This window comes from Falco biarmicus, chromosome 5, assembly GCF_023638135.1.
Source record: "Falco biarmicus isolate bFalBia1 chromosome 5, bFalBia1.pri, whole genome shotgun sequence".
Classification (NCBI taxonomy): Eukaryota; Metazoa; Chordata; class Aves; order Falconiformes; family Falconidae; genus Falco; species Falco biarmicus.
In genome coordinates, this window is record NC_079292.1 from 48,642,728 (window position 1) to 48,654,492 (window position 11,765).

An 11,765-nucleotide genomic window follows, 5' to 3' on the forward strand; every position below is an offset into this window, starting at 1 on the left:
TGAAGGTAAGTATTGCTTAGCATGTATCACAACAGATTGAGAAGGAGGTTTAGCAACACTGCAGTAGAGCATGGTAGCATTTAATACTTGGCTTATTTTTTTTCTTGTTTTACAGAGCTGAACAGTTTACTTTGAAGTTTGGCTGTTTGTTATTTCCTTCAAGGCTGGACACCATAAGAAAAGGAGTTAATCAGTTGCCAAGGCCACTCAGTGGGTAAATAATTGAGATGAGACTAAACTATGGGGTTTGACTTCCACGGTTACTGAGGTGAGCAGTATTAAGCTGGGCTCTTAAACTGTATCTATGACTGACACTTTCAGAAAGACATTACCATTTGAAACTGGAGTTGATCAGCCATGTTGATAAATGTGTTTGATTCAGTGGCAAATAACCACAAAAAGGTTTATATACAGATAACTGATGTGGCTCTGGTCCAAGTAAACAAATGAATGTGAGAGAGCATGGATTTCAGGGATGCCTTATAAAGTAGGGTAGTGATAACAATGTTACTGGGGCTTTTTTCTCTGAAAAGTGGAGAAAAACGTCCTTTGCCATGGATTAACCTCATCTGGGATTCAGTGAGCCAGGACAAGGCGAGCTGTATGCTTCACCTCCACCATGTTAGAATTCTGCATAATTGATGTCTCCCAGGCCATTTGTGAGCAAAGTGATGTGCCAATGCAGAGTGGCTTGTAGGGAGGGTCTTATTTTAGAAGTATTGAGTATGCTGGGAGATTACCATTTTTCTCCTTAGGTAGTCTTTATCTTTATTCTTCTTTGACAAGAAACTTAAGCTTTGATGCCAAGAAGCACAATGAAAAAGAATGCTTTCCCCTTTCCCATTATCTTCCTCTTTGTTGAACCTGAGAATACACCTATTTATTTCTTTGAGAGGTTAACTCAAGAGTGGCAAGCTACTTTTTCATTTTCACTTACTTTCTCATATCCAATTTCTGCTTTATGATGAAATGGATGGAATTTTTTAGTACTTTTTAAGATCAGGTTTAAAAAAAGGTGAATAGGCAATTATAGCATGGCAATTACATTAAAAAAATCCTTGCTATAGCTGCCATTCTTGCAGCATTTCTAGTTTTGTCTTTATTACAGTACCAGCATCCATTCTCATTATTATCAGCTATATTTCTCTTCATTATTACCAACAGTTAAAGGGGGGCGGGGGATGGGGGGTAGGGGAAGTGCAAAGAACTGCAGATCAAACAGAAAATACTGCCGTACTAAGTTAAGGGATTCCCCCAAAGGTTGTTTTCTGCGATCCCAGTCTTAAGGTCCTTAGGACCTTTACTTTACCTTTCTGCAGTTTAAGGTCCTTAATATGTTCTGTAGCCCAGAGGCCTTACATTTGCAAAAAGAGGAGGGAAAGGAATCTTCACTAAGCAAAATCTTTCTCATTTTCACATCTGCTCTACCAGGTTATGCCACTGTGCAAATAGACTTTTCAAAATCTAGATTTTTCTGGGAAGACATATGCTTTTCTCCTACAAATTAAACCTACTGTACTGGTGGAACAGTACAGTGTCAAGTTTTTCTATGTCAGATGGTCTGTGAAGAACTGGAGATGCTAGGAGATCCTACCTTAGAAAGTGATTTGAAATTCCTGACAACTGGTGCAATCTGGCTTCTAAAAGCAAAATATTTACCCAGTAACACTTTCAAATATTTGTATTAAATTTCATGTCACTTATTTGCTTACTAACACTGTACCTTAAGGTGCTCCAAGAACAAATAATTCTTTTCCACTGCAGGTACAGTAGCAGTATTCAGAGGGGAGCAATACCATGAAAAGGAAAGTCACACCCTTCATTGTGGTGTTTTACAGTTTAGTAATATTGTTCAAAGTATGAACCAAATGTTCAGATCAAAATGAGAAGGTCATAGGATATGAGTATGTCATAGGATCAAAGAGGTGGTCACAGGATAAAATATGGTCTTTATTTATGATCCAGGAGTAAATGATGTCATGTTGTAGACTTAGCTGCCAAGAATATGGGGAAGGTATTTTGCTAAAACCTATGTCTCCACATTGGGAAAATGGCAGGACAAACATGTTACTGCAGGTTTTGGATGAAAAATAGCTGGGCAGAACCGAAATGATGCTAGTCAGTGAACTGAAATAAAAGGTTGGTTGAATATCATCTCAGCCTCCCCACTGAAGGTATATACCTATTTGCCAACATGTGACAAAGTCTTGGGAAGGTGAGGAAGTTGTGTTTATCTGCTGATGACATTGGGATGAACAGCATAGCAAGGTAAGAGTGAACAGAAGTCCAGGAAACATCCATTTAAGGCATTGTTGTATCCATTCATTAATATGACCTTCTCCAAAGGAATCACCAAAGCTGAGTAAAAATGTTTGGCAGAAGGCTGACACCATGCATCTGATGGCTCGGCCCAGTGTGAGCATAACAGATCTTTAGAAGAGTCTTCCAGCTTCTCAGGTCGGCTCTGATGCCACTGTACAGCTCTTGTCCTAGCTTACAAAGCAATTAATGGATCGAGTCTCACCTACATAAAAAAACCAGATTTCTGTGACAGCTGAGGAGATTACAAATCCCAAATATAAAGACTTTGGGAAAGGAAGGGAGCAGAGAAAAATGGTTTGCTATGGAATGGCCTGGCCTTGGAGATCATGCAAATCCAAATGCTGACCACATTTTAGCCTGCGTTGTAAATCATTTACAGCCTATGCGGCGGTCACAATCTCAGATTTAGTCCTAAATTTATATTTTCCAAAATCTCTAGTCCAAGGAAATTTTTAGCCTCAAAGGTGACAAAATGGCATTGACCCTGAAATTCCCTAGGGATATTAATGTTGCTTTTGATTTGTACGTGGAAAATTCTCATATCTTAACACTGACGCTTATTGTTGTGCTATGAAAAGTAAGACATAATAAGATGGAATTCCACCTGAAAGCAGAGGTAAATCTGTGGGCAGAATGGAGAAATGTAGGTAGAAGAATGATCTTTGTGCCAGGATACATGCATTGATTTCACATGCCAGTTCACAGTCATCTAAACTGTGGGTAAAGGGCTGTTAATGGATTTTATCTCATGCGGAGATGACCACACAGTGATTTAATTTATATCTTGGTTGATTATAAAGGCAATGTGGTTCAACCCTAGCATCCACCTTAGAGAAAATATCCCTATATAGCAGACCAGCTGCTCTAGGTAAAACAAGCATGGCACATGGGATCCCGGCTACATACCAACTGTGGGAATTTTGAGGACTGAAATGCATTCGGTTCTAAAACATATCTAAAATTAAGTTTAATTTAATAGGTGGGACAGAAGAAGTCCTACCTTATCTAGGCAAATACAAATGCTAAGAAAGGATGGTCTTGGTGCAAAAGTCTGCGAAGCCCATGGATATTTATAACTTGGGTTTAGCAAACTTCCCCACACTGTGTGTTAATGTATTAATTTTATTTATTTATTTATGAAAAATAATGCTGTTTATTTTATCTGTTCTCCAAGAAAGACTGCTTCTTAATGCTTGGCCCCATTTTTCAGGTAAATTTAATTGCTCTTCCTTCCCGCCCTCTGTCCTACTTGTCCTTGCAGCTTTTGAAGAAGCCATGCCACAGAGGCAGAGGCTGGAGAGACCCCTGCAACTGAGGCAGTGCTGCATCAGTTTGAGGCTTGTAGCCTGTAGGAAGAATGATAACTTTGAATATCAGTGGCCATTGTGCATGAGCCTAGGGGCTCAGGTCAGTGTTGGCTTGGAGGTCTCTGTTTTCCCTGGTCTTGATAGCCATGGTTGTTCAGTCCTTGTCTTCCCTGACCAGTAATTGTAAAAAGGACATTTATGAGCTGTACATCTGTCAAATCCTTTTGAGCTACTGAGGTCAGAAAAATCTAGCAGTGTCAGTTCACTCATCCTCTGCATTTGCCAATAATGTTACTTATATTAATGTGTTTTTTCAAATGGTGTATTGTTGAATGAAATAATTGGTGGAGGTGAAGTTGGAGATATCACAAAAATTTAGTTAGTTTCATGTGGATTGAAGGCAAATTTGGAGGCTGGTGCTCTACAGACATGCAATGAAGTTAATTATCTCTTTAATCTCGTATATTTAAACCTAGCAATAAACTAAGGAAAGATGATATTGATCTGCAGGAACTTGATGGAGACAAAGCAAGGATTGCAAAAAACCAGAAATATTATGCATAATTAAGAAAATTGCTAATGATAACTTTAATCAATGAAATTAGAGATGGAAAGGCTGCTAGGTCAAGTATTCCATCCAAGGCCTCTGACAGCTTATTTCCTTATCACTGAGAGAACAGTTTTCAATTTCATGCCTGATTTTGGCTCATCCTTCACTTCTAGTTAACCAACAAAATCTGTCTGAATTTCACAGATATTATCCTATTTTTTCCAGAAAGATTAACGCAAAATGAAGAAGGCATTTTCAAAAATGAGGGTTAAAAATATGAAGGATTGCCATTACAAAACACTCTTCCATAGCTCACTCTAATCTGTTGTGGCTTTGCCTGGAATAGCTTTTGTTCTCTGCCCCTGTCCTTAGCAGCAGCCTGTATGTTTGTCAGGCCACAATAATTTGAGTGGTAGGACTGTGGGCAACTAAGGTTCTCATTGAAATAGGGTTGTGCTGTGTCGTGTGGTACTTTCTGCCAGGTAGCTACAAGCTCCCCAAAACATCCCTATGAGCCTTCAGAACGATGAATAGCATCACTGGTTTGGGCACAGGCTGCAGAAAGCCTGAACTGGAGCAGCTGCCCTGTATGACATTTGCAGGGCACTGAAACATCCAGCTAACCCATGTTTCCAGAGTCAGTAACAAGCCAGAAGATGCAGAGGAAGTGCTTGGTTGGTTCTACCTCTGCTGATAAAGGACCTTGGCAGTGATGAGTTTTGGGTGGCACTTAGGGCTAGCACTCCAGTGTATGTTTCTGCATCCGGGTAAACTGAGGTTCATCACATCTAAGTAGGTCCACTGCCTTATTAAAGCAACATTCCCATATTCCTCCCTAGCTCAGTTTCTGGAGCCAGTTTTTTTTGTCAAGAAAGACTGGACGGAGAGGGAGAGAACTGTATGTGAAACAGTAGAAAGGACAGGCCTGTCTGTGCATCACAAAAGTCAGATATAGATCTGTATAACCTGAAAGATACCACAAACACTTGAGTCCTCCTCTCTGTTCCCACCTTGGGCTTAAACAATAGGATTGACATAGCACAGGGTAAGTATAAGAAAACTGATCAGTAAGAATAAAAGTTAACTGTCTCATACTGTGGGTGTAAACAGATTAAATATAATTTTAACTACACACTCCAAATACTGCACTTTCTAGCAAGAAACTCTTTGAATTTTGGAAGACAAGAATGCTTCCCCATGGAGACCAGACATATCACCCTCAGAAAGCTGATTTATACCTAGGCTGGATGAGCTTGCGGATCAGAAAACTGAAGTATGTACGAAGAATAGGAACAGGGAAAGACAGAAAACTTCAGGAGTAAAGCAATGAATGACCATTTTATTCTGGGGGGTGGGGGGGAAGGTTTTACATATAAACACACACAAAAAAGATAACTGAACAGTAGTATTGTTTGGATGGTTTTCCTGTATAAAGTGACTAATCTCCCTAGAGCCATAGGTCAAAATCTAGGCAGGATTGGCTTTGCCCTTCATCCTCAGTTTTCATCTCTATGGGAATAGATTAGTGCTTAGCAGCACACGCTGCAGCAGGAAACAGTCTCAGTGTGTGCCATTCCTCTGATCAAGAGCATTTTCTTGCTTAGTACACTTCTGTGATTGACTTAGGGTTTCTTTTTTCATGTGCAGCAAAGCCTTCTGCATTATTATAAACAAATTATAAAGTTGCATAATTGTATCACTTATGTAATTTAATTCGTGCTTTTTGCATCTCCCAATAAGAGAAAAAAATAAAAAAAATATATATGTGTATGCACACATATACAAACCCAGGCTTTTTCTGCTTTCTGTGCTGTGATTTTCTATATGTTCCTTTTATGATACCTTGGATGGAGTCTGTAAGTATAAAACAATAGGAAGAACCAAGAAATTAGATCAGCATTTAAATTAAGACAATTTATTTCCAGGTTTTACAGAATACTAATCAGATCTGCTCCATCTGACACACTTACTAAGGTCATTTTTCACTTGAATTAACAAAAAATTAGATGAGTAAATCAGTGGTACATATGTTGTTTAGATTAGTTACCACTTAAATCTCTCAAATAGCCAGACATATGGATAAGCTAGGCACAGATTAAGCAGGTCTGATTTGACATTAAAATCCTATTCTTGTGATAAATACTGTAATACAAATAAGTATATGGCAAATGTAACCAAGACTGCATTAAATTTCAGGGTAATATTGATGCAACCCCAGGACTATTCTGTATGTGACATGAATTGGTTCCAGGCTTATTAACAGATGACAAAAACCAAAACAATCAAATTAGCTTTCCTTTAATTGTCTCCCTAGGTAGACTGGAATAATTTTATAACTTTGCATATTCAAAACAGCAATTACCCAAATAACCAGAAATTCTTCACAGCTTTAGGTGGGTTTTGGGTGGCAAATTGAAGGACTTGAATTTTTTAAAAAGTACTGTAGCTCAGCCTTAGAAAGTCATCTCTTCTTAAAAGCACATTAAAGTCAACGCAAATCATTGCAATAGGTCTTTTTTTAATTCTTACTTGTAGACTGGAGTAGAAGCCTAATAGAGTTAGGTGCTCTAAAAGCTCTAAAATTCAGAAACATGTGGCAAAGTCACTGAGGTGTCTTTTAAAGTACATCTTTAGGGCCTTATTGTTTAGTCAGCATGATGGGTGTCTGTACAGAGTATCAACACCTCTGCTCTGTGCTCAGAGCAATCTGCTGGCAGGAGCGTGCACTGCCCAGGGGAACTGCTCTAAGCTGGTGCTCATGGACGTGGACTTCATTCTTCATAAAGTTGTCATCGTCTCTTTGTTGGTTGTCGCAATGGCTTTCACAGGTGAGGCTGGCACAGGGGCTCCTTGGCTTTTACAACCATCTGTTGTGAGTTGTGTCTTACTGTGGTATTCATATGTTAACTCTTTTGCTGGGGTTAAATCCATTCAGCTCTGTTCACATCTCTTTATGTCAGTGTGTCATTTGTTCTGGTACTGGACCCACATTATTATTATTATTATCATAATCTGTATTATCATCATCATTAGTATTATTATAATTAGTATTATTCGTATTAGTATTATTACCACCATTCAGAGGGACCTTGACAGGCTTGAGAGATGGGCCCGTGTGAACCTCATGAAGTTCAGCAAGTCCAAGTGCAAGGTCCTGCACGTGGGTTGAGCAGTCCCAAGCACAAATGCAGGCCAGGTGGAAAATGGATTGAGAGCAGCCCTGAGGAGAAGGACTTGGGGGTGCTGGTGGACAAGAAGCTCAACATGGCCCAGAAAAGTGCCCTTGCAGCCCAGAAAGCCAACTGTATCCTGGGCTGCATCAAAGAAGCATGACCAGCACGTCGAGGATGGTGATTCTGTGCCTCTACTTTGCTCTCATGGGACCCCACCTTGGAGTTCAGCTCTGGAGCCCCCAACATAAGAAGGACATGGACCTGTTTGTGTGAGTGCAGGTGAAGGCCACAGAAATGATCAGTGGGCTGGAGCACCTCTCCTATTAGGACAGGCTGAGAGAGTTGGAGCTTTTCAGCCTGGAGAAGAGAAGGCTCTGGGAACATGTTATAGCAGCCTTTCAGTACCTAAAGGGGGCCTGCAGGAAAGCTGGAGAGGGTCTTTTTACAAGGGCACGTGGTGATAGGCCAAAGGGGAATGGCTTTAATCTGAAAAAGGGTAGATTTAGATTAGATATTAAGAAGAAATTCTTCACTGTGAGGGTGGTGAGGCACTGGAATAGGTTGCCCAGAGAAGCTGTGGATGCTCCATCCCTGGAAGTGTTCAAGGCCAGGTTGGATGTGGCTTTGAGCAACCTGGTCCGGTGGAAGATGTCCCTGCCCATAGTAGGGGGGTTGGAGCTAGGTGACCTTTAAGATCCCTTCCAGCCCAAACCATTCTGTAATTCTATGATTCTATTCTGCATCTTTGAACTGCTATTTGCATTTCTCATTCATTTGTAATGTTGTGTTTTATAGTCAGGACACCAATTTTTTAAAAAATATTATAGTATTTGTTTAATCATGTCATAGTGGTGAGCTGTAAAGGTCCAGTAGTTGTTCATATTTTTTGAACTCTGGACCAATCCTTTCACTTCCTGTAGTCAAGAAAGGCTTTGCCATTATTAATTTTTGTTTCCTCTCTAGATGCCTGTACCCAAATCCTAGTTGAGACAAGAAGAGACAATGAGTTTGGTCTCATCTTTGGCCTTTTGTTGAGCATCAGAAACTCTCGTCACAGTGGTGACACATCTGGCACTCTATGCCCCTGTCCGTGGTAATAGGGGTGAAATAGACCCCGACCGAGGCAAGGAAAGCTTACAACTTGCTTGCTGATGCTTTGCCTGGCTTTCGTTAATGCCATTAGTTTCACAGTTAGATGAACTCTAAACTGCAAATACAAGGATCCATTATCCCACATAGCCCTGTGTTATTTCAAGGTGACATTGAACTACTGATCTGTGTTTTTATACTGAACGGTGGTCAACAACTGTACTTTATCCTATAGCTTTTGTGCAACTATGAAATTGCAGCACTGGAAGAGCAATTTATCAGCAAAAATGCTGATCACATTCATAGACTAACTCCATATTAACTCCATATCAAAGTGTCTGTGTTTACAGGAATGTAAATGTGCATTTGATTTAAAGAATTTGCTTTTGTGATGAAAACATTATCAAATCTGCTCTTGGTTTCTAAAAACCACTGTTTTGGTTTGGTTTTCTGCTCCTGCTTAATACTTACATATATTTATATGCAACGCTAGGATAAACCACTTTTGAATCTCTCCTGCAGTCAACAAGGAAAAAGGGCTTTCAACACTATGCTGCAAGTATTGCAGGTTTCCCCCCCTGAGTCTGAAGTATCACAGCAATTGAAGCTGTCAATTACTTTTAAAGTAAGCTGTTTATAGATCATTATTCGCAAGGCTTTATTTGCTTGCCTTCTTCGCAAGTAAGATGATGGAGAGAATTCAACTATTAAGATTAAGAAATCTGCCCCCATCCCTTCTACCAAGTTGTTACCATCAGAAGACCCTCCTTTTGTCTTCTGCCTCAGTCCCTATATTTATCAGGCATTTTCCTATGGACTGGAGGGATTGTAAATAATTGCCTCATCCATCGCTTATGGACATGTGTATCACATAGGGAATATATAGTGAAACAAACATCTAAAAATTAGAATCAAACATTTTCCTTTGATTTGTTTCTTAGATTTGTTGTTTTGTATTTCAAAGGGCTCCACAATGTGACCTTCACTTTAAATAAAGAAATGCCTTCTCTTCTGTGTTCCTTACTTTAGGTTAAATGAGGACTTTTGATGACTGATAAACACTGGATTTCACAAAAGTCATTGGAGTTGGTAGAGACATTTTGATGAAATATACTGCCTAGTAAAGGAAAGAGATGAAACCCAGATAATTTAGAAGTTTGTCTTAGTCCTAATTTCCATGAAAAGATGAAATACTGTAATATTCATTTCCAGCATAGTTTAGCGTAGTATTTTCAAACACACATGAACTGATACACAGCCTAAGAGAAGGACCGTATGATGCTGTTTTCCATGATGTATCAGAGGATTGATTCCAAATGATGGCAAAGAAGCATTAATCTCATCAAACAAAGTCCAGGTAAAACCACATCTGGAGTTCGTTGCTGCTCAGTGAGAATGAAATTACATGGGGACAACTGAAGATGACTACAGGATTGTAGTCTACAGGACTATAAATGACAGTACCCCTTAGAAATAAAGATCAGCAAACAAAACTGTTTAGATTCATGGAATAAAAGCTGGTAGGGAAAATATTGTGCTATATGAGTATGTGAGGGTATTTTAGATATCAAAGAGGGAGAGGAGTTAAATTAAAGAACAGGGTTTGCTCTGGAAAAAGAATAGATATGATCTGGCAACAAATAAACTTGAATTAAAATGGGAGGATGGTTTTGAGACATCGCAGGACTAAAGCTCTGGGACAGCTTCTTGACAGGAGGCATAATTGCAAAAGTCATGGCTGTTTTAAGGAGTCTGGTATTTTCACATCTGCAGTGTGGTTGCCTGAAAGAGCTGAGGATTGGTCTCATTAACCCGGAAGTTCCCTTCTGCTGTGGAGCACAAGAAATGGCATTTGAGTCAGTAATTAAAGAGTCTTTTATTTTTATGTGTGAGGGAGTCAAAAAGCCTATAGATAGGTGTAATTGATTTTCTGTTTGTTTTTTTGGGGTTGGGGTTTTTTTTGGGTTTTTTTAGTAGTTTCTTTTTTTTAGTTTTCGTTTTAATTATTGAGCATGTAATGGTTTGACCTTAATGTTATCTTAGAATATTTCTGTGGAGGATATATATTATATAAAGATACATGTGTTAATTAATGCCGCACATAATGCAATATAGCTGCTCAGTAGAGAAAAATACTCTATTCTAAATAAAAAAGGTACATAATTAATATATTCCTTGAGTTCAACACCTTTAAATAGGCCCCCAGAGTGCTCTATTTGTGGACAAAGCGCCAGTGCATTGGAGTCCATTGAGAAGCTGGGCCCCGAGTCATCAGTCTGCGTAAAGTGCTTTTCTTTTTTTTTTTTTTTTTGTTACCATAGTAACATTCAATATTTTTTTTTCCCCAATTGTTCAATTTCAGAGGAAGTTTAGAAAACAACCAGAGATGAAAACAAAACAATAGCTAGTGAAGACACAGCTGAAGCACTGTAGAGGAAACTCCAGACAACAGATGCTAATTTGTGAGGTGTAGAGCTCAGGTTTTGTTATCAACAGGAAGCGGTGGTTCTGTAGCTGCTTTTTGGCTTCAGTTCCCATAAATCTGTACCATTTTAACAGAAAGCAATATGTGGTTCAAATATTTATAAGGTAAATGTATAATTAATTCACAAAAGTCTCTTTTTTTAACAGAAATGATGCTGTATAATGGAAAAATAACAGCAAGAATGTATTTGAGAAAAATTGCTAGTGAAGATTTATCTGAAGTTTATTTTTCAATTCTTTTTTCAGATTAGTATACTTCTACACATTTTTTTCCTTCTGGATTTTATGTAGGGCACAGAAAAAATTAGGCATATTAATTTGTACTGCATGTTCTCTCTGTTTCATTTTGCTACCAAGTGCTAGAGCTGAGTAGGGTAATACATTTATTATTACCCTGGCAGAGGCTGGGAACAGGAAATGAATGTCTGCTGTCAGGGGAGGAATGGTTCAAAGCTCCGTGAGGTCAACAGATGATTTTCCGTTTACTGCAGTGGGTTTGGTATAATCTGTTTATCTCTGGTAATTCATTACGGTTTCCAGTGAGGTAACGGGGTTGCAGAATCAAATCCATGTATGTGTGACTACGGAAAGGCAGTCTGCAGTGTTTAATACACTGTGTGCAAGAAGCAGCTGGTCGCTTTTCTTATCAAAACATGTGACTGAAGGTTGATGGTAGACATTAGACAACAAAGTATTGCCAAGCAGGAGGGAGTTTAACGCAGTAATAAAGCCAAGCAAACAAGCTGTGTAATCAAATCAGAACTATAAATTGCTGAGGAAAATAGGATTCAGCTTATTATATTCTTGCAGTAAATTCTGTCTTTGATTTATAATCTCAAT

General features: G+C 39.0%; 1 long non-coding RNA gene across 1 annotated transcript in view; it reads left to right on the plus strand.

Moving 5' to 3' along the window:
- The window catches only part of LOC130150736 (uncharacterized), a 55,105-nt gene extending 44,718 nt beyond the window's left edge, over window positions 1–10,387 (plus strand). The window contains exon 3 of the long non-coding RNA XR_008822349.1: window positions 116–10,387. This is a non-coding gene — a long non-coding RNA (uncharacterized LOC130150736). The remainder of the gene's footprint in view (window positions 1–115) is intronic.
- The last annotated feature ends 1,378 nt before the right edge of the window (window positions 10,388–11,765 follow it).